The following is a 20,205-nucleotide window of genomic DNA, read 5'->3' on the forward strand; positions in this document are numbered from 1 at the left end:
TCTAGGTAAACTCTACTAGTTGTGTGTGGCTTCTAACACGCTAAAACTTCAGTCCAAAGCCTCAAGTAAGATGACACTACTCCACGGTGTAATAACTTGTCACTGATACAGATTACATTCTTTATTGGGGAAAGTAATTCCATGAGCACATAATATGATACCCTCAATGTGATGGATTGAATGTATTGCAAAGGTGATTAATCTAAATTCATGGCTTGGGAATAATCTTAGGAGCAGTGACAGGAGAACATTGCTGAGAGGTTGGGTGTGTGACCTGTAGTGCATAGAAAAAAAAAAAGGTCACTTGCTCCAGATTTTCTGTCTGCACTGTCCTGTGTGCACCATGGTCTCTGACTTCAACGTTTGGTTCCACTTACTGTGTGGTCAGGCACTGTTCCCATCAGTGCCAAATCTCTGGCTACCAAATTAAAAACAAAAAATGCGGGCATGTTGTACTAAAGAAAATATAATTAGCTCAGTTTGAGGTAGAAAAGATGGAGCGTGTAATACGAGAGACGAAGCGTTGAGCAATGGTAATGTGTCAAGAAATGACTACAGCTTCCACGAATTCCGCGAAGCCATAAGGACTCTATTGATTTTCTGTAAGACATGTATCATCCTAATCATTATAGCACAGAGCCAGGTAAGAGTTGGAGTCTACAATTATCGAAAATCCCTGTGATCTAGGTTACTGTGACAACCTTACCATTGTCGTGTCTGAAACCACACTCCTACCAGACAATTACGTTAACCTTCTCTTGAAATGCCCCTGCGCCTCTGTCTCCTTCGTATGATGTCTCATGTCCTTGTTTTTGTACTTGACTCACTTTAACCTCTCAGCCTCTCGTGATACAAATTCTCGTAAGCCTCTGAGCGAAAGCCCATGGTGTTAATAGAATGCTGTCAGTTTTATTTACCTTTAATTTTTCTTCCTATATTATATTTTCTCCTCTCCCTACTTTCAACCTTTGTTACCTGGGTTACATAACTTTTTCATTATACACCAGTTTTGTTTCCAAATGGCAGATAATAAAGAGCAGTGAATGTCCTGTGTTGCTGGGTAGCAATTCATTAATGCAGTTATACTCCCCATGTCTCTGGCTGGTTGCAGAATAAACCTATTTCACAAATACCCTCTTCTTGTTTTACAATTGACATAAAATTGAAAAAGAATGTTAAGGAATTCTGTCTTTCCATGTCTCTCTCTTTTTCTGTCACCACCATGTCATGTGTGTATGCTTGTGCAATTACCACCACAGATGATTTCATCTTGCCAAGTAGTCCTTGAGAGATGGCTTCTCTCCCTGGCCTTTCCTTCTTCTGGATTCTGGGAAGCAGTGTTGTTCAGAATCCTTACGTCCAGAAGTCAAATGCTGGCTGTCTCCTTTATCTAATACACCATTTTCTTATATTTTTTACCAAACCTACTTTATTTAAGGTTCTTAAATACCTTTACCTCCCACCCACCTACCCACCGCTGACTTTAGATAGGCGATTAATAGGGAAGGGGGCTGTAGACCTCTTTTTTTATTTTACAGTTTATTTATTTTATATCTTGATGTAGCCCCCTCCCTCATCTCCTCCAGCACCCACTTTCCATCCTATATCCTTCCCCTAGTTCACTGAAAGAGGGAATTCTCTTCCCCTACCCTCTGGCCCTAGCTTATCAAGTCTCATCTGGAATGCCTGGATCCTTTTTCTCTGTGGCCTGGCAAGACAACATTGCAAGGGGTAGGTGATCAAAGAGCAGGCAACCAAGTTCATGACAAATGCAGCCCCTGCCTTCTTCCTGGGATCCCACATAGAGAATGAACTGCCTATTTGTTACATCTAAGTAGAGGGTCTAGATCCTCTCCATGCGTGGTCCTTGATTGGTACATCAGTTTCTGCAGGACCCCCTGGGCCCAGATATTTTAGCTTTGTTGGTCTCCTTGTGGAGTTCCTTTACCCTCTGGGTCCTTCTAGCCCCACCACTTCTTCCATAAAACTCCATTGTGCTCTGCCCAAAATTTGAGTTTCAGTATCTGCTTTGATACCTTGTTGAGGGGAGCCTTTCAGAGATAGGCTGTTGTCCTGTCCCATCTCTTCCACTGCCTCTGGTGTCTCTCTTGTTTGCCATTCTGAATGAGATTTAAGCATCCTCCCTAGAGTCTTCCTTGTTGTTTAGCTTCTTTGGGTCTGTAGATTTTAGTATAGTTATTCTACATTATATGGCTAATGTCCACTTATAAGTGAGTATATATCATGTCTGTCTTTCTGGCTGTAGACCTTTTATCCTCTTCCTGCTCTTAAGGGCCTATGGGTCATTAGGGGATTACCACACTCAATCATCAGGATACCAGCAGTCCAGTCCAAAAGCCAACAACAAGCAGTAACATGAATCAGCACAGCAAAACAGTGAAAGCCTCAACACTCAGGTGGATTGACCTGAGAAGTTCTCTTTAATGTTTCCCTCTGTGAAGTCAAGTGTTGAAGCACAAAGATGAGTGCAACAATGTCAATCCCAAACAGTGATCTCTCACTGTGCATGGGCCTCTATGTATCTTGTCTCCCCTAAGTCCACCCATGGATGTTCTCAGCAGACCAAAGTCACACCCCTCACATGAGCTCACAGCAAAACATCACCTGCCCCACAGAAGGCAGCCTCCAGCAAAACATCACATGAAAAAACTGAGTCATCAAAGAAACTAATTGGTCATCAAGACTAATTCTATGGTACTTCATAACCAGGGGTGTCTTACTTCTTCATAACCAAAATTTCCAGAATATCCAAAGCATCTACATTTTACTCTTTTACTGTCTCTAATCAGAGTTCTGTGAAACCTTTCAAGCTTCCTCAGATTCTTGTGTAAGCACTCACGAAACTTTACTCCTCTAACTTGTGATCTATTTTCTACAAATAATAGTTAACAGAAAGTTAAAGTCATGTCCTTCAGTACTATTAAGTGTAAATTTTAATGTGAAGCTCCAAAGCCTTCTTTAAAATGCCTATTCCAACTCTTCATTGGGTGGTAACCTTGTCCTGACTGTTGTTTTTGATAATTTTGGTGTGTGCTATTTTTATTTACTTGGACAAATTTATAATAAAGTTTATAAATAAATATAAATATAGTGATCAAAAAGTGACTACATGATTTGGGTGGTATCAAAAGTAAAAATCTTAAGAACTAAACCAAAATTCTGATATTTAAAAGCTGAGTGACCATTATGGATAAAGCTGCTATGAACATAGATGAACAAATGTCCTTACTGTATGATTGAGCATCTTTCAGGTATGTGTCCAGGGATGGTATAGCTGGATCCTGAGGTAGCATTATTTCTAATTTTCTGAGACCGTACCAGACTGATTTCCAAAGTGGTTGCACAAATTTACATTCCAACCAGCAATAGAGGAGGGTTCCTCATTCTCCACAACCTGTCCAGCATGTGCCATCCCTTGAGTTTTTGATCTTAGTCATTCTTATGGGTCTGAGGTGGGATATCAGGGTCATTTTGATTTACATTTCCCTGATGACTAAGGATGTTGAGCATTTGTTCAAGTGTTTCTCTGCAATTCGATATTCTTCTATTGAGAATCCTCTGTTTAACTCTGTACCCCATTTTTTAACTGGATTACTTGGTTTGTTGGTATTTACCTTCTTGAGTTCTTTATATATTCTTGATATTAGCCCTGTCAGATATAGGGTTGGTGAAGATCTTTTCCCAGTCTGTGGGCTGTCATTTTGTTCTGATGACAGTGTCCTTGGCTTTACAGAAGCTTTTCAGGTTTAGGAGGTCCCATTTATTGATTGTTGATCTTAGAGTCTATGCTGTAGCTATTGCATGTATGTACATTTATCTATGTCCAGATGTCTTGGATAGTAAGGTGCAACTTGAATTTGGACACAGGGTAGTCACTGGGAAGAACATCCTTCTTATATACCAGGCTGAAGAAATGAGCTGAATCTATCTTCCCTATTACTTTCAATTTTTATTTTATTTGGAATCAAGAAGAGCTTGTAATTTTTAGAATGTTGAAGGCCACATTATATTTAAACACTCACATTTAAACCACTGCGATGGTTTAGCTGGTAAATGCACTTGTCATCAACTCTGAGGTGCAGCCCTAGAACACACACGGTGGAAGTAGAGAACTGATTCCTGCGGGTTGTCCGCTGACTTTTCTACAGGCATCACAGCATCTGAACAACATCAAATTATTAAAGAACAATCTAAAACCAACAATGATAAAACGGTTAACTAAGAAGAAATATACCTCTGAATTTATCTTTGTATCACATTTTCATTGAACTGAAAAAAAAAAGAATCATTCACACATCAAAGGAGATGATCCATTGGATCATGCTGCTGCAGGTGTGTGCTCACCTGCACATGTATGCTCACAGTAAATAAATAAATAAATAAATAAATAAATAAACACTCTTAACAGCTTTAAAGAGGTTACCATTCTTCAGTATATAGCATTTGCTTTTAATTTCACAAGTCTGATATGCAGTTGGCTTCGAAAAAGCAATCAGTGTTCCAGACAATGAGAAACATAATAAGATGGCAGTTGGCTGAGTAACATGATGTGGTTTGTCTTTGAGAGAGATCACCGAGTAGTGGATGAAAATGAGCAAAGGAAAACACGGGAGAATACAATTTATAAGAAACATCAAATTGTTAGGAAACAGTCTAAAACCAACAATCATAAATCAGTTAACCAAGAGGAAACATACCTCTGATTTATCTTTGTGTTATATTTTCATTGAATGAAAATAATGAATCATTCACACATCAAATGAGATGATTCATTGGATCATGCTGCTTGTAAGGGATCAATGCAGTATATTGTAGTCTCTGAATTTACATGCATCTGTTCTGTTGAGCACTGGGGCTACCCAGTGGGTAAGTGCTATATAATTAAATTTTATACAATTTATTAAACCACATTTCTGCTCCTTTGAAACTGTTTATATGTTAACCATAGGAAATAAATTAAAACTCACAGGTAGCAAAAATACCTAACTGCATCCAATATTAACATATTTATGCTGTGTGAATTGTACTATGGTAAAAGGAATAAAGAAATTAATAGAAAGCTCCACTCCTTAGTTTTGGGATAAAACCACTATTTAAAGCCATGTTTGGTTTTCTAAATACGTAACATACATGTTTATACACTTTTGGAGAAGCGCTTCTATTTAAAAATGTTATTCTCTCCTCCTCAAACAGTGAGAACTAAAAATGTTGCCATTTAGTCATTAGATGAAGAACTGTCCCAATTTTAATTGAAAAACAGGATGGTATCACCTAGATGGACATTTGTTTTCTATTATTATTCATTCAATGAAACCAAAAGATGAATTACCTTCTGCATTGCACATTCAAAAGATATCATTAAGGATTAAAAAAAAAAAAGAAAGCAAAAGATGGACAATCAAAGTCATTAAGATAAATACTAGTTATTTTTATTTTTAGTCTGAGTCAACACTGGGACTTAATCTTCAGCCTTCTCCACAGTATTTCAAAAGTTTTCTCTAGTGTTTGCCGCCACCATTTCTTTACATAAAATATTCCCTTTGAAACATATAACTCCCAAGACAACTTTGGCTATAAAGCCTTGAGTTTGGCTGAAAAGATGTTCAGAGCTTTCTTCTTTCACATGGACAGGCACACTCTTAAAATCACAAAGCGGTATAAATTAGTAGTTGTACCAGGGAAAGCCTTCTCCAAGATTTCCACTGTCATCCTCAAAGTATCTAGTTTTACTTGCCTCAACATCAGAATTACAGTACTGGGAGGGAAAGGGTGCTGTTTTCACCTCTGCTTGAACATAGTTACAACTTTTATAAACTGTTTTCTATACCATAATTGCTCTCACTCTCAAACACTTCCATTTATCTGTTTGATCTGCGCCTAAGAATCATTGCATGGTCAAACTGAAAAGAATCTATAAATCCATCCTCATTTACCCACCCAACCTCATTTCCCACTTGCTTTTGTCCCATGGGTCAGACTGAGCTAAGCCAGCCACTGTGGATCACCCCAAGCCTTAGATTTGAGTAGATATGTTAGCAAATCTGTGGTCACACATCAGTGAATAATGCTGAATTTGTTTACAGTTTTCATGATTCATAGCCATTTCAGCAGTACATTTATATCTCATCTGAAAAAAAAATGTGGCACAACTGATAACTTTTTAAATCCATTTGTTAAGATCTAAGACATTCTGTTGTATGACATAATTAAACACATTTTGCATTCACAGTCATTAGGTTAGTTTCTTTATGTCAAATATGAATGAGAGTTCAGTCAGCAATGAGATCAATCTTTATGCTATACCAAGTTTATATATGACTCATGCTTAAGGACTTAAAGTCATCTCTATAAGAGTATAAAATGAATAATGAAAACATATGTACCTATGACGCACATCTTCAGAAGAATTACTTTCTCAATTAAAAGTTTTATCGATACTTTTGCATTTATGCTTTCTTAAAACAGTTCACCAAATATAAAATTACCCAACACTGTATCTAGAAAGACATGAGTATGTATCCAAGAGTTGAGCCTTGAATTTGCCCATGTTTTGAATTCTGAAAATAAGTAAGTTCTTTTTCTTAAATCACTGTGAAAATAAGGTAGCTTTCATTTTTTCTTGAAATTGTCTGATATTTTTTGAAGGATGTGGGTTAGTGCTTCAAGTTTAAATCAACTCATTTACTTTTGTTTCTGTAAAGTATGTAAACCATAATGGCTGTTTAGACAATAAATTACCTGGGCAATTGATCTTAAATAGTAAAAATTTAGTTTTTCTGTATGGAACAAACCTGCAAATGTGCTCAATGTGCATTGTTTATTTGGGGACTAAAATGTGTATATTTACTGTCATTTTAAGTTTCCAGTCACCTCAGCAGACACACAGCTTTTTACCTTTCTAGAATAATGGCATACAAGAAATATATATGTTGTGTATGTTATATTTACATATAGATGCATGTATCACAAACATACAACCTTTGCTTATTGTAGGTGTCTGAACTGAGCTTAAAAATACATTAAATGAAGAATGAATCATAAATGATTTCAGTTTCAGCATTCTTCTCAACTCTGAAAAAAACGCTTTAAAATCCTTTGGGAAGGTGATTGATCTTTCCTTACTTTCTTAAAAAATGACCCCAGTTATCTTTTTCAGTTGTACTATTTCTATACACACCATTACATTCTTATACTTCATCACTTCTACGTTGTAATTTTCAAGAAGAGGTCAACCCTTGTCTCTAAAGTATCTCAATCTTTACAGTCATATTTCTTGAGGTTGAATAGTAACAGTCAAGGTAACAATGACAATTGTGAGGTGTCTGTCATTAATAATTAATACCTTCTGTCACTTGACTCAGAAAAGTCTCTCTTCATTGCTGCCTCTTTCTCTATCATCCGGATTTAATCAGGAATCGTTGATTTAATCAGGAATGCTTTCTCCCTTGTTAACCAAAAACCCTACATTAATACCGATATAAGTCAGCCTGAAAATGTCAGCCTGCCTCTCTCTGTATATATTTGTAAGTAACAAAATGCATTTTGAATAATAAAATGAACGCACACATATTTACATGTGCACATCTTATTTTGCGATATCGCTACTTTACACTAAGTACCATAATGTACAGTACCTAAATAGCATTTCCTAAAGTAATAAACCACAGAATATTGATCATTATAAAGACTCTGGTGCAGAGTATTGGAAAGAGAGAATCAGAGCAAAGGACATATAAAACATTTGGAGAGCATATTATATTCACAGTGGACACTTGCATATCAAAATCCCTCTGTCTTTCAGTAAGAGATATGTTTAAACTTGTAAATCCAACGTGTCTTTAATGGACGTGCACAGGAATTCATTTTTGTCATCTAACACCCATTAACATTTTCGCAAGAAAATGCTACATGTGTGCTCTTGCTCAGATTAACATCAAATATTGCTCCAATATTATGTGCTATGCCATTTACCTCATCCAATACAAAGTCTGAACTCTAATGTAGATTTGCAGAAAACAGAGTAGAAGCCTAGAGCAAATCAACAGTCTCAAGTGGATCCCACAGGTGCTACAATTTTTTGAGGTGACTTAAAGATTATTTGCATTCAGACAAGCAGCCTGAGTCACGTGGGTAAGTGTAGCACTTGAGGACAACCAGCAACTCAGGGCAGACATGCTTGACTGGTGGCAACTGTTGTGGCTACGTCTAGAGAGAAATCCTGTCGCAAACAACATAGCTGCCTACAACACCCGTTTTCAGTCCTATCATCAGGAATTTTTAACGCTGTCTTTACTGTCTTCGTGTCACTGCACTACAGAGTATATAACTAGGAGAAGGAATCACATGTACACAGTCACATTGCTGTTGCATTAAGATGGCCCGCCTCTGTGTTGTCAGTCACAGCATCCCGTGTTTCAGGGCTACAGGAAGTGGACACACTCCTGAGGCTAGCTTATCACATAGTCCACAGAAGAATATTATTTTTAATTACAATGCCATCTGTAGTTAAAAAAAAAAACCTTTTCATATTACCACATAGCTTTCTCTCTGACTGTTCCAGTAAGTACACAACTTTATGTTTGTTTTTCTGCTTACTTCTGATTTTTAAGATCTATTTTATTTTTATTAATTACAGTTTGAAATCCCACCTGTAGCTCCCTCCCTCTTCCTCTTCCAATCCCACCTTCCCTCCCTCTTCTCTACCCATGCCCCTCCCCCAGTCCACTGATAAGGGAGGTCCTCCTCCCCTTCCATCTGATCCTAGTCTATCAATTCTCATCAGGATTGGTTTCATTGTCTTCCTCCGTGGCCTGTTAGGGCTGCACCACCTTGAGGGGGTGGTGATCAAAGAGTAAGCCACTGACTTTATGTCAGAGGCAGTCCCTGTTCCCATTACTAGAGTACCCACTTGGACACTGAACTGCCAAGGGCTACATCTGTACAGGGATACTAGCTTATCTCCATGGTTGGAATATCAGTCTCAGAAAATACCCCTGCGTGCAGATTTTTTTATTCTGTTGCTCTCCTTGTAGAGATCCTGTACCCTCCAGGTCCTGCACTCTGCCCAAAGTTTGGCTATAAATCTCACATCTGCTTTGATACCCTGCAGGGTAGAGTCTTTCAGATGCCCTCTGCGGTAGGCTCCTGTTCTGTTCCAGTTTCTCTCTCCTCTGATGTCCATCCCCTTTGCTTCGCTGAATGAGGATTGAACATCTTACCAAGATTACTCCTTCTTGCTTAGCTTCTTTATGTGTACAGATTTTAGTATGTTTATCCTATATTATATATCTAATATCCACGTATGAGGAGTGAGTATTTACCCTGTGTGTCTTTCTACTTCTGGGATACCTCACTCAGGATGATGTTTTCTAGTTCTCACCATTTGCCTGCAAATTTCATGATTTCCTTGTTTTTAATTTCTGAGTAATATTCCATTGTATAAATGTACCAAAATTTCTGTATCCAGTCCTCAACTGAGGGGCATCTGGGTTGTCCCCAGCTTCTGGCTTTTGATTTTAATGAACAACTCCAATCTTGTTTATTCAAAACTGAACTGTAAACTTCCCCATCCAACATTAGCCTATTATTGTCATTAGTGTTGAGGTAGCCAAGCTGATGTCACTTTATGGGCCTAGCTTCTCTGAGATTTCTAGGAGAGTCACTCTCACAGCAAATACCTCGTTCTTCTGGCTGTTACAATCCTTTCCCCCCCCTCTTCTGCTGTGATCCCTGAGCCTTAAGTTCAGGAGTTGTATTATAATTCTATCTCTTGGAGCCACACACAACAGACTCGCTTCTCCTCTGCCTTTTGTAATTGTCTAATGACAGATGATTTTCTCCATCTGTTGTAAAGAGACATTCTTTTTGATGAGTGATGATACATAGAGTAAATATTTAAAATTCAGGTAGAAATTATGTTGGCTTAGGTCCATTTCTTCCAATAGCCCTGGGTAATTGTCTATGCTTAAAGGACCAGGCATCATCATTCCCATGTTGAGAGGGCCTCAAGATCTACCCTAGATGTAGGTAAGTAAGTAAGGAATGCTGAAAGCAGGAGAAATAGTCCTTACCAAGGAAGAATCCCTCAATTGGGTGCCCAGTACAAAGTGGTTGAACCTGTAATCATGTACATGAAAGTAACATTACAGGGGATGAGGGAGGAGCTACAGCTGAGATATAAAGTGAATAAACTGTAATTAAGAAAAAATAAATAAATTTTAAAAAGAAAGTACACAGACTGAGTAGGTTGTATTTGTATATAAAAACAGTAATTATGTATATTACATTATATATACATATATAATGTATATATATGTATATGTGTTAATGTGTGTGTATCTACATATCTATATATATATTTACAATAAAAAACTGGAGGATTTTAATTTGGGAGACAGAAAGCAGAGTGGTAGATGGGAATACTTGAGAGGAAAAAAGTACGAGAAAAAACTATGTTTAATTTCTACTCAAAATTTTCTGTAGGTACTCCTCAGAAAACTGCAGGTTACTTTACAATAGATAAATAAAAATTAAACAAACAATACAAACAAGAATTAAGAATTTAGCCCTCCTGCAGTATAAGCTAAAAGTTTTATTTTCCACAACTACCAGAAAATTAAAATTTATCAAAGAACTCTGCTATTCTTTTAAGGTTATACTGCTGGGAAATTAATTTTTGCAATGATAATCTAAAAAAGCATTGATGAAAATTAAATTTAAATGCATATTTATATATTAAGTATATTGAACACGTGTAACTATTTTGTACCTGTTGAAATATATAAAGATGATGCTAAAATGAAGTAAAAGAACTGAAATTTTATGTGGATTTTACTGAAATTCAGTACGCATATGTCACCATAGAAATCTTTAAGCAGTGCCTACTGACTCATTCTAGACAACACAATGTTATAAATCTAAATAATCATTTAGAAATGTAGACCAGATTAAGTAATGGGAAATGAGTTTATTTTTGTTACATGTGCTTGAGCGTATGTGTGCACACAGGACACACCCAGATACCTGGGGAAGAAGTTTCACTCAATCTTCCTCGGCACCTGAAACTCTCTGCGGGTTTTTGTTGTGGTGCTGACACCAGTTTTTATCCCTAATTTTGGAATCAAAACTGACTTCCAGGACATGGAAGAGTCAGGCTTAGGAGAAAACAGCTCTGCCAAGTTCAAGAGGGTCAGGGTGATAAAAGATGGCAGGAAATTGGGCAGGGCTTTTTCTTGTAATCTTACAACAAGATTATTAAGGCATGTTGAGAAGAAGGCATTGAACTCCAGTACTAAGAATGAACACATGACAAAGGGCTATTATATTGCACTCCCAAAGGTTTAGAAGAAAGTCAAAGCATCTCCTTAAACTCACAGTAGGTGCAGTTTAAAAGTGTCTGTTGCTCTACCGTCAACAGCTGAAAACATCCATTGTGTCAGTAAAATGTCACATCATATTTGTATCCAAAACTTCTATTCCTTTTATTTTTCCAAAAGATAATCTGAAGTGAAATCCCTTGTATAGTTCCTATATTTTCTATCATCTTTTGTAAAAAGAAAAAAAATATGTTCGTTTGCTCACTGTTTACTTACTGAGACTCTTTTTTTTTTTAGATAATTAAATCTTATTGATTTGGTAGTCTGTGAAATGCTTTCTTTGGGTCTGTATCAAAGGTTTTTTATTTTAATGCAATGAAATTATGTTTGATTATTTAACATCAGTACTTGCTTGCTCACCCATATATATATATATATATATATATATATATATATATATGTGTGTGTGTGTGTGTGTGTGTGTGTGTGTGTGTGTGTGTGTGAATTGTTACAAATGTTATTCAAAACATGAAAAGCAGGAGAAAATTTTAGAATCTCGGAATTTAGGATAATACAATAAGTATTTTGAATTTATTGTTTCTGTGCTAGCTGTATCTGTGAAAGGAAGAATGATGAGTTTGTTAACAGAGAAGAATTACATTATAAATAGTACTTAAATAATAAAAAGCATCATTCAAGAGACTCCTTCAGACCTGCACTTAAATTGATTCATTCAGAAAGCAAAAGCACTTTCATTTGTCTCTCTTCATTTTGGTTCTTGCCTTTGAGAGCTGGTTACAAATCTAGCTGCAGTTTGTCAGCTGCTTGAATTCTGCTCTTCCATTTGTGAACTTGAACTTCAACTCTGCGTTGTCAAACAAATGGTGCATTACTGCGGTGTAAGGAGTGTGAGTCTCTTTTAACAGACACTATTTCACAGTATGATTTCAAATGAGAATCAATTATAAGTCTAGTATAAATCACAAATTGATTAATATGCCTCATGCAATTTAAGAAAATTTCAAAGACTTGGGCTACAGACAACAGACTACAGTCTTTTGATCAGTATGTTTTTGAAGTTTTGAAACTGTGACATTAAAATTTTGGGGGAGAATTTAGGTAGTCCAGTAGGAAAAAAATATTATGAGAATAACTGCATTGTTCTCACACTTCTACCTTTTCTTATGCTGTTTCAATAAAGCAGATCTGTAGACAAAATGGATCCTTCTGTTATGCCATGCTGCATATTTTCATGACCGAGCTTCATTAATCTGCCTTGTTTGGGTTTTCAAGAGAGAAGAACTCATTTAGTGTCCTTGTTAGCAAAACTTTGAACTCAATAGTGAATCAAAATGGAGCGTTTGGCTCAATATAATACAATAACTATCAAGATATAATTGCTACAAAAAGAAGAGTTGTTAAATGATATTCCATATGGGCTTGAGTATAATTTATCTCCTTGAAAAGAAAAATGCTTAAAAGCCATATGAATGTATTTCTTTGTAATTCCATATTTAACTCAGTCCACAAAAGATCAGATATTTTTAACTCTAAATGCACACCTATGAAAGGAGGCATGAACCATTTCAGTGTGTCTTTCTCTCTTTTCAATATGATCCCTCCAATAGAGTTACCATTAAGAATCACTGGCCCATAGAGGATAGATGTACAAAGAGTTCAGTTCCATGCTCTAAACTGTGTCTTCATCTGACAAAATTTCTAACCTGACGAAATTAAGAGAAAGAGGATTAGACTGAGTGCAGAAAGAGAAGGGTGATTAACAGAGGAGAAATTTATACATAAATGCTAGGGCTTCCTTGACAATATAAATACAGTTATGAGGACTGCTTTAGACTCCCTTCTTTAGCAATGGGCAAAAATAAATAAATAAATAAATAAATAAAAAATCACCTTGTTGTGGTGGTGTTCTTATATTGATCAGGACCAAAGAAGATGGCAGTACTTTATTCGTCTTAACTTGATGCCTGGCTTGGTGGCCAAAGATGTTTTATGCTTAGGACTCATAGAATTTAAATCAAATCAAACCAAATACAGGCAGTGTAAAAGGAGCAGGAGAACCAACAAAGACCTGTAAACCACAGACCTGCCTTCCAGAGCACAGAACAAAACATAGACACCCACTTGCCGCCATGACACCCAGTGTGGATGGAGTATGTCACCAGGGACTCACCAGCTGGCTGCTGGCCAACCTGCAGAGGAAGCCACCACAATGTGCAAGTATGTGATGGTCAAATAGAGGAAAAGAAGTGGAGCAGCTTGAGCATTCTGAAGAGAGATGGAAGAGGTTGTAGGGATACCCTAATATGAGCAGCCCTGAAACCTGGGCCATGGTAAGGTCCCAACCTCAGTTGCTGCTAAGGGCTGTGTCTGTGTCCATGGCTAGGCAGCAGCTGCAGGTGTTAGTGTCTGTGGCACCAGAGAGCATGGGGACATCCCTGGTCAGAGCAGCCACAGGGACCACGAGGATGTTCAGAGACTGCATAACTGACCCCACGCTTCCCTGGCTGCACTGCTCTGGAGAGCCGGCCCTACTTCAAACTAGCAGCAGCAATTGGGAGAGCAGGCCCTGTGCCTTACCCGAGCAGCACAAGCAAGCTGGCCCTGGAGGTGGGGATGAGCCGACCCTGAAGATATGAGTGTGGGAGAACTGACCCTGCCACTCATCTGCTAAGGGTAACACAGGAGCAAAGGTGATGTACTCCCCAACTTCCAGCCACAGGGTTACGAATGCAGAAGAGCTCTCTCTGCTCCTCACAAACTACAGTGCTTGGCTTGCTTGGGGTCCCCATGGCTCCTTTGGCCATCAGCTCAATTAGACATAACGCATACTTGGTACGAGAAGCTTCCTTTGGTAGCAGGATACATTCTGTCCGATCTCCATCTCCCCTGTTATTTGACAATTATATTTAACTCACCTGAATATGTGTATATATTTTAAGAAGATTGTACTATGTTAGGTTTTCATTCTACCCCTCTAATGGCCCTTACTTTTAGCTGCCTCTCCTTATATTCCCTCCTTCAATGTCCCCTTCCACACCTCCTTCTTGCTTGATTCTCTTGTTCCAGTTGTAGCACTCCTTGACCCATCCATAGCTATCTATTCTATTTCTTTTTGTCCATTTGATATATACTCTGAATCCTTTTTAAATCTAGAACTAGAACATTGTCCTTGTAGATATCTTAGAAATTACTAGTAAAATTAGTAAGTCAAAATATTCCCGGCAGATATTGTCCAGCTTTATTATAATGAAAAAGGAAGAAAAACAACTTCTTTACTTGGTTGGAAAAAAAATATTTGTAATAAGGAAAGGCCTCAAGTGAAGGTTCGGGACACCAAACCAGCCACAAAACCTTCAATCTACAGTTTGTCCTGTTTGCAGAGTGTCCTGAGACTGAAGCCAAGAATCATCATCAAAAGTGATCAGAAAACTTCATACAGCAACTGATGGGAGCAGATGCCAAACATTAAGATATCAGGAGTATGGTGGAGGAAGGGGAGGAAAGATTGGAGGATACCAGGGGGGTCAGGGACACACCAGGAGAACAAGGCTCACAAAATGAACTTACATTGACTCACGGGGACTCTCAGAGACCAGGGAGCCTGTAGATCTCACCTATGACATCTGTGTATGTGTTATGACTGAGTAGCTTGTTGTTCTTTTAGGAATCCTAACAGTGGGAACAGGGATGTCCCTCACACATTTGTTTTCTTGTGGGAGCCTTTCCTCAATACTGGGTTGCCTTGTCCAGCCCTGGAGTGATGGTATGTGTGTGGTCTTATTGTAACTTTGTTACGCTTGGCTCATGACCCTGGGAGGCCTGCTCTTTTCTGATGGGAGGTGGAGGGTTTGGGTATGGGAGGTCGTGGGAGAGACTATTGGGAAGGGATGGAGGAAGAATTGAAGTCAGGATTAATATATGGGAAAAGAATTAAAAATATATACTCCTCACAGTTTGTATCTTCCCCAATTGAACTAATCTTGTTTATTGGGATATCTCATGTAGGTTGAAGTTTCTGTCTGAAATTTCTCTATGTAAAGTACCTTACATATAAATTATAAGATCCAGATAGACTCACCCATTAGAGACAGACTGCTTCAATACCTTCTTTATAGTACCTCCACATGCCCTTTGACTTTTGAAAGCTCACCTTTAATTTAGTCAAGTGGGAAGTGACAAATGAAAATGAGAAACATGGCTATGTGATTATAAAGATAAATAAAAAATGTTAGAAATTTCTTATAAGGCAAAATGTGACCATAAATGTTTCTTTAAACGCTAAGAGCCCCAACAGTATAAATCTTGTCCTTCACTCCTGTTTAGAATTTTTTTTTTAACTATAGCTTGATCTAGGGTCCCATAACACGGTAGATGGGCATTCTATGTGGGGGATGTATCTCTAGATGTCTTTTTACCTTTTCTTTTGAGGAAAGGTCTCATTAAGCTGACCAAGTTGTCTCTGATTTTATCCTCTTGCCTAAGCAGGCATTGAATTTGTCACTTTTCTGACTCAGCCTCACAAGTAGCAGAGTTCATGGGCATATACCATTGCTTCTTGATTTAGTATTGAGTTTCTAACAAAGATTATATAACTTTTTTTAGAAAAAAAAATTGGAATGTCAAAACTGTACTGAGTTCTGCTAATAGACAAAGAAAATATGGAGGAAGCATGGCAATGTCTCAAACCATATTCTATAGCTCCTCTAAGAGAGTGGAATAGATAATGCTTGACAAGGGAAGAACTTTGCAATTCTGCTGTTCTAAGTTTATGCCAGTCTTTGAGGTATTTTGGTGACTGTGATTTTGTTCACGGCTCTACAGTCAACCCAATCCATACACATGGTGTCCACTGAATCATTTTAAGAGTATAAAAATGCACCAGTATAGAATAAAATGGTCGCCAGTGGATACACCGAATGTCCCCAGCCAATTTCCTAAAAATTAAGACAAGACAAAAAAAACAACTGTGAGCTCTGAAACTCTGAAGTGACTTCTATTTCCTTGGGAGATATAGGAATATTTATTCTATTTACCTGATTTTGATTTAATTTTGGTAAGTGGAATTTATCTAGAAAATTGTCCATTTCATTTAGATTTTCAAATTTTGTGGCACATAGGCTTTTGTAGTAAGACCTAATGATTTCTTGGATTTCCTCAGTATCTGTTGTTATGTCCCCCTTTTCATTTATGATTTTGCTGATTTGTATAGCTTCTCTCTGCCTTTTAGTTAGTTTGGATAAGGGCTTATCTATCTTGTTGATTTTTCTCAAAGAACCAGCTCTTTGTTTCATTCAACAGATTCAAGAACATTGAAATGACAAATAGAAGAAAGAAATTTGGATGGAAGTGGAGGTGGAAGTTCTGGGAGAAGTTAAGGGAGGGGAAGCCATAATCAGAATATATTAAATAAAAAATTTCCATATTAAATGAAAGGAAAATACAGTAAATGTATGAACATGACCCTGCAGTTAATTTCAGTCCTGAGCCCATCCTACCTCTGAACTTCAGTTTGAAAGTTAATGTATCTTTCCATATTGTGTGTGTAAGTATAAGCCAGATTTTCTACTATACAAGACAATGTACACTCTGCATATAATGATATATAAAATCTCCTTCAAAGAATTATCACTGCGTCCAAATGCACACAATATGGCTACATGCAAAGAACCAAGTGTGTGGACCTCTGAACACACAGTCTAAGTAGAAAGACTAAACTGTAGCTGATGAGCTGAAGTTCCATCAGCAGGCACAGTACAGGCAGCAGATGGGATGTAAGCAAACATTTGGCCCCCTTACTGCCCAACACAATGTGCTGCTGGTGCCTCTACAGGGAGCTATCTGAAACTCAGCTGGACAAAAGATAAATCGTCACAACTTCTGTCCCCCTTACAGAAGCAAAGCTAAAGAATAATTAGCCAAATCTTTAAACGGGAGACAGATAAGATCAAAACAGAAAACCAGCACTAGAGGGATTCTATCGCTAATTAAGTGGCAGAAAGCGAATTTGGACATGAGACATAGAAGAAGAAAAATGGAGAAGCTTGGTAGGGAAAGGACCTGATCTGTGTAAAATGACAAACTGTTAATCTCAGAACAAAACTGTTCTGGCGGGACTAGGCCTCTCCTGAATGAGCATTTGACATCTTTTTACACTAAAATCAGCCTCATTTTTGACCCTGAGAGATGCAGAAAAGGACTTGAATAGGCACAAATGTGGGAGCTGACAAAGTGACAGGTACTAACTGCAGTGACATTTGTGTGACATGTGACTTACTGGATCAATTATCGTCCACTTAACAAGCTCAGGCTTAAACAAGTTCATCACTTAAAAAATGCATTTTCATTGGTTGAAATTCTCCCTGGCCTATGTACTTAATATTTATGTCATTAATATTTAATGCTATAACTGATCACTTTGAAATCTTAGAGCAAAATAATTATAAAAAATTTTAAAGTAAACTGACTTTTCCTCCCCCAGCAGATATCAGTTGCATTGGAAGGCCCTCCTCCTTCCCTGATGAAGTTTTGCTGACTTGATCCTATGCAGGTCTTAAATCTGCAGCAAGCCTCTGTCAGTTTATCTGTGCACACCCCTGTTGAGAACAGGAAACACAGTTTTACAGCAGTTATCTCCTTTGCCCCCATATAGCTGCCTATGTACAATTGGATGGCTCTATACTCATGCACACAGATAGCACTGGGAGGACTCCATAGGTTTAAAAAAGAATTCATATAGCTGTGAGGGAAAAGGAATGAAGGGGAGTTGGAGAAGAGGAGTGGGGATTGTAAACGTGTCTTTTATTGCCAGATGGCATTGTCATCTCCTAGGCTTAGTGCCTTCATCTGCTAACATAGTCCTAGAGGCTTCTAGCATCTCTGAATTTTTTTCACTTTACCTATTTTTTTAAAAAAATATATTATTATTTATTACAATTGATTCACTTGTATCCAGACTGTGGCCCCTCCCTAGTCTCCTGCCATTCCCACACTCCCTCCTTCTTCTCCTCCCTTGCCCCTCCCCTTGTCCATTGATAGGGAAGGACCTCCTCCCCTTTCATCTGACCCTAGCCTCTCAGGTCTCATCAGGACTGGCTGCAATGTCCTCCTCTGTGGCCTAACAAGGCTGCACCCCGCCCCCAGGGGTAGGTGATCAAAGAGCCATCCACTTGATTTCATGTCAGAGACATCCCTGATCCCCTTACTAAGGTGCCCACTTGGAGACCGAATCTATGGGCTACATCTGAGCAGGGGTTTTAGGTCCTCTTCATGCATGGTCCTTGGTTGGGTTAGCAGGGCCCAGTTTTTTTGTAGCTCCTGTCCTCTCTAGGTTTTTCTAACTCCCCTTTCTTTCATAAAATTCCATGCATTCTGCCTGAAGTTTGGCTATGAGTCTCAGTCTCTTTCATAGGGCTTCCGTGATAGGCCACTGTCCTGTTTTCTCCCGCTTCTATGTCTATCCTGTTTCCCAATCTGTAGACTGTCGTTTGGTTCTGATGACAGTGTCCTTTGCTCTACAGAAGCTTTTCAGTTTCATGAGGTCCTATTTATTGATTGTTGATCTTAGAGCCTGTGCTGTTGATGTTCTGTTCAGAAAGTTGTCACTTGTGCCAATGAGTTCTAGGATCCTCCCCAATTTTTTTTTCTAACCGATTTAGTGTGTCTGGTTTTATGTTGAGGTCTTTGATCCACTTGGACTTCAGTTTTCTGCAGGGTGATAAATATGGATCTATTTGGATTTTTCTGCAGGTAGACATCCAATTAGACTAGTACAATTTGCTGAATATGCTATAGTGCTTCCTCAAGATCCAGCTATACCACTCCTTGTCATATATCCAAAATATGCTCAAGTACACAACAAGGACATTTGTTCAACCATGTTCATAACAGCTTTATTAGTAATATCCAGAACTGGAAACAACCCAGATGTCCCTCAACAGAAGAATAGATACAGAAATTGTGGTACATTTACATAAACGGAATACTACTCAGCAATTAAAAACAAGGAAATCATGAAATTGGCAGAAAAATGGTGGGATCCTGAGTGAGGTATCCCAGAGGCAGAAAGACACACATGGCATATACTAACTTATAGGTGGATACTAGACCTATAAGATAGGATAAACATACTAAAACCTGTACACTTAAAGAAGCTCAGCAAGAAGGAGGTACCTGGGTAAGATGATCAATCCTCCCTCAGAAAGACAAATGGGGTGGACATTGGAAGAAGGAGAAAACAGGAAACAGGACAATAACCTACCACAGAGGGCCTCTGAAAGACTCTACCCAGCAGTGTATCAAAGCAGATGCTAAGACTCTTAACTAAACTTTGGGCAGAGTGCAGGGAATTCTATGAAAGAAGGGGGAGATAGTGGGACCTGGAGAAATCAAGAGCTCCACAAGGAAAGCAGCAGAACCAAAATATCTGGGCACAGGGGTCTTTTCTGAGACTGATACTCCAACCAAGGACCATTCATAGATATAACTTAGAATCCTTGCACAGATGTAGCCCAGGGCAGTTCAGTATCCAAATGGGGGTACCCTAGTAAGGGGAACAGGGACTGTCTCTGACATAAACTCAGTGGTTGGATCTTTGACCACCCCCCACCGAGGGGCAAGCAGCTTTGTCAGGCCACGGAGGATAATGCAGCCAGTCCTGATAAACTAGGGTCAGATGGAATGGGAGGAGGACCTCCTCTATCAGAGGACTTGGAGAGGGGAATGGGAGGAGATGAGGGAGGGAGGGTGGGATTAGAAGGGAATGAGGGAGGGGACTACAGCTGGGATACAAAGTGAATAAACTGTAATTAATATAAACAAATAAAAATTTAATTAAACAAAGGTTCTGGAA

The sequence above is a fragment of the Meriones unguiculatus genome, chromosome 9 (genome assembly GCF_030254825.1).
Source record: "Meriones unguiculatus strain TT.TT164.6M chromosome 9, Bangor_MerUng_6.1, whole genome shotgun sequence".
In the NCBI taxonomy this organism is placed as follows: domain Eukaryota; kingdom Metazoa; phylum Chordata; class Mammalia; order Rodentia; family Muridae; genus Meriones; species Meriones unguiculatus.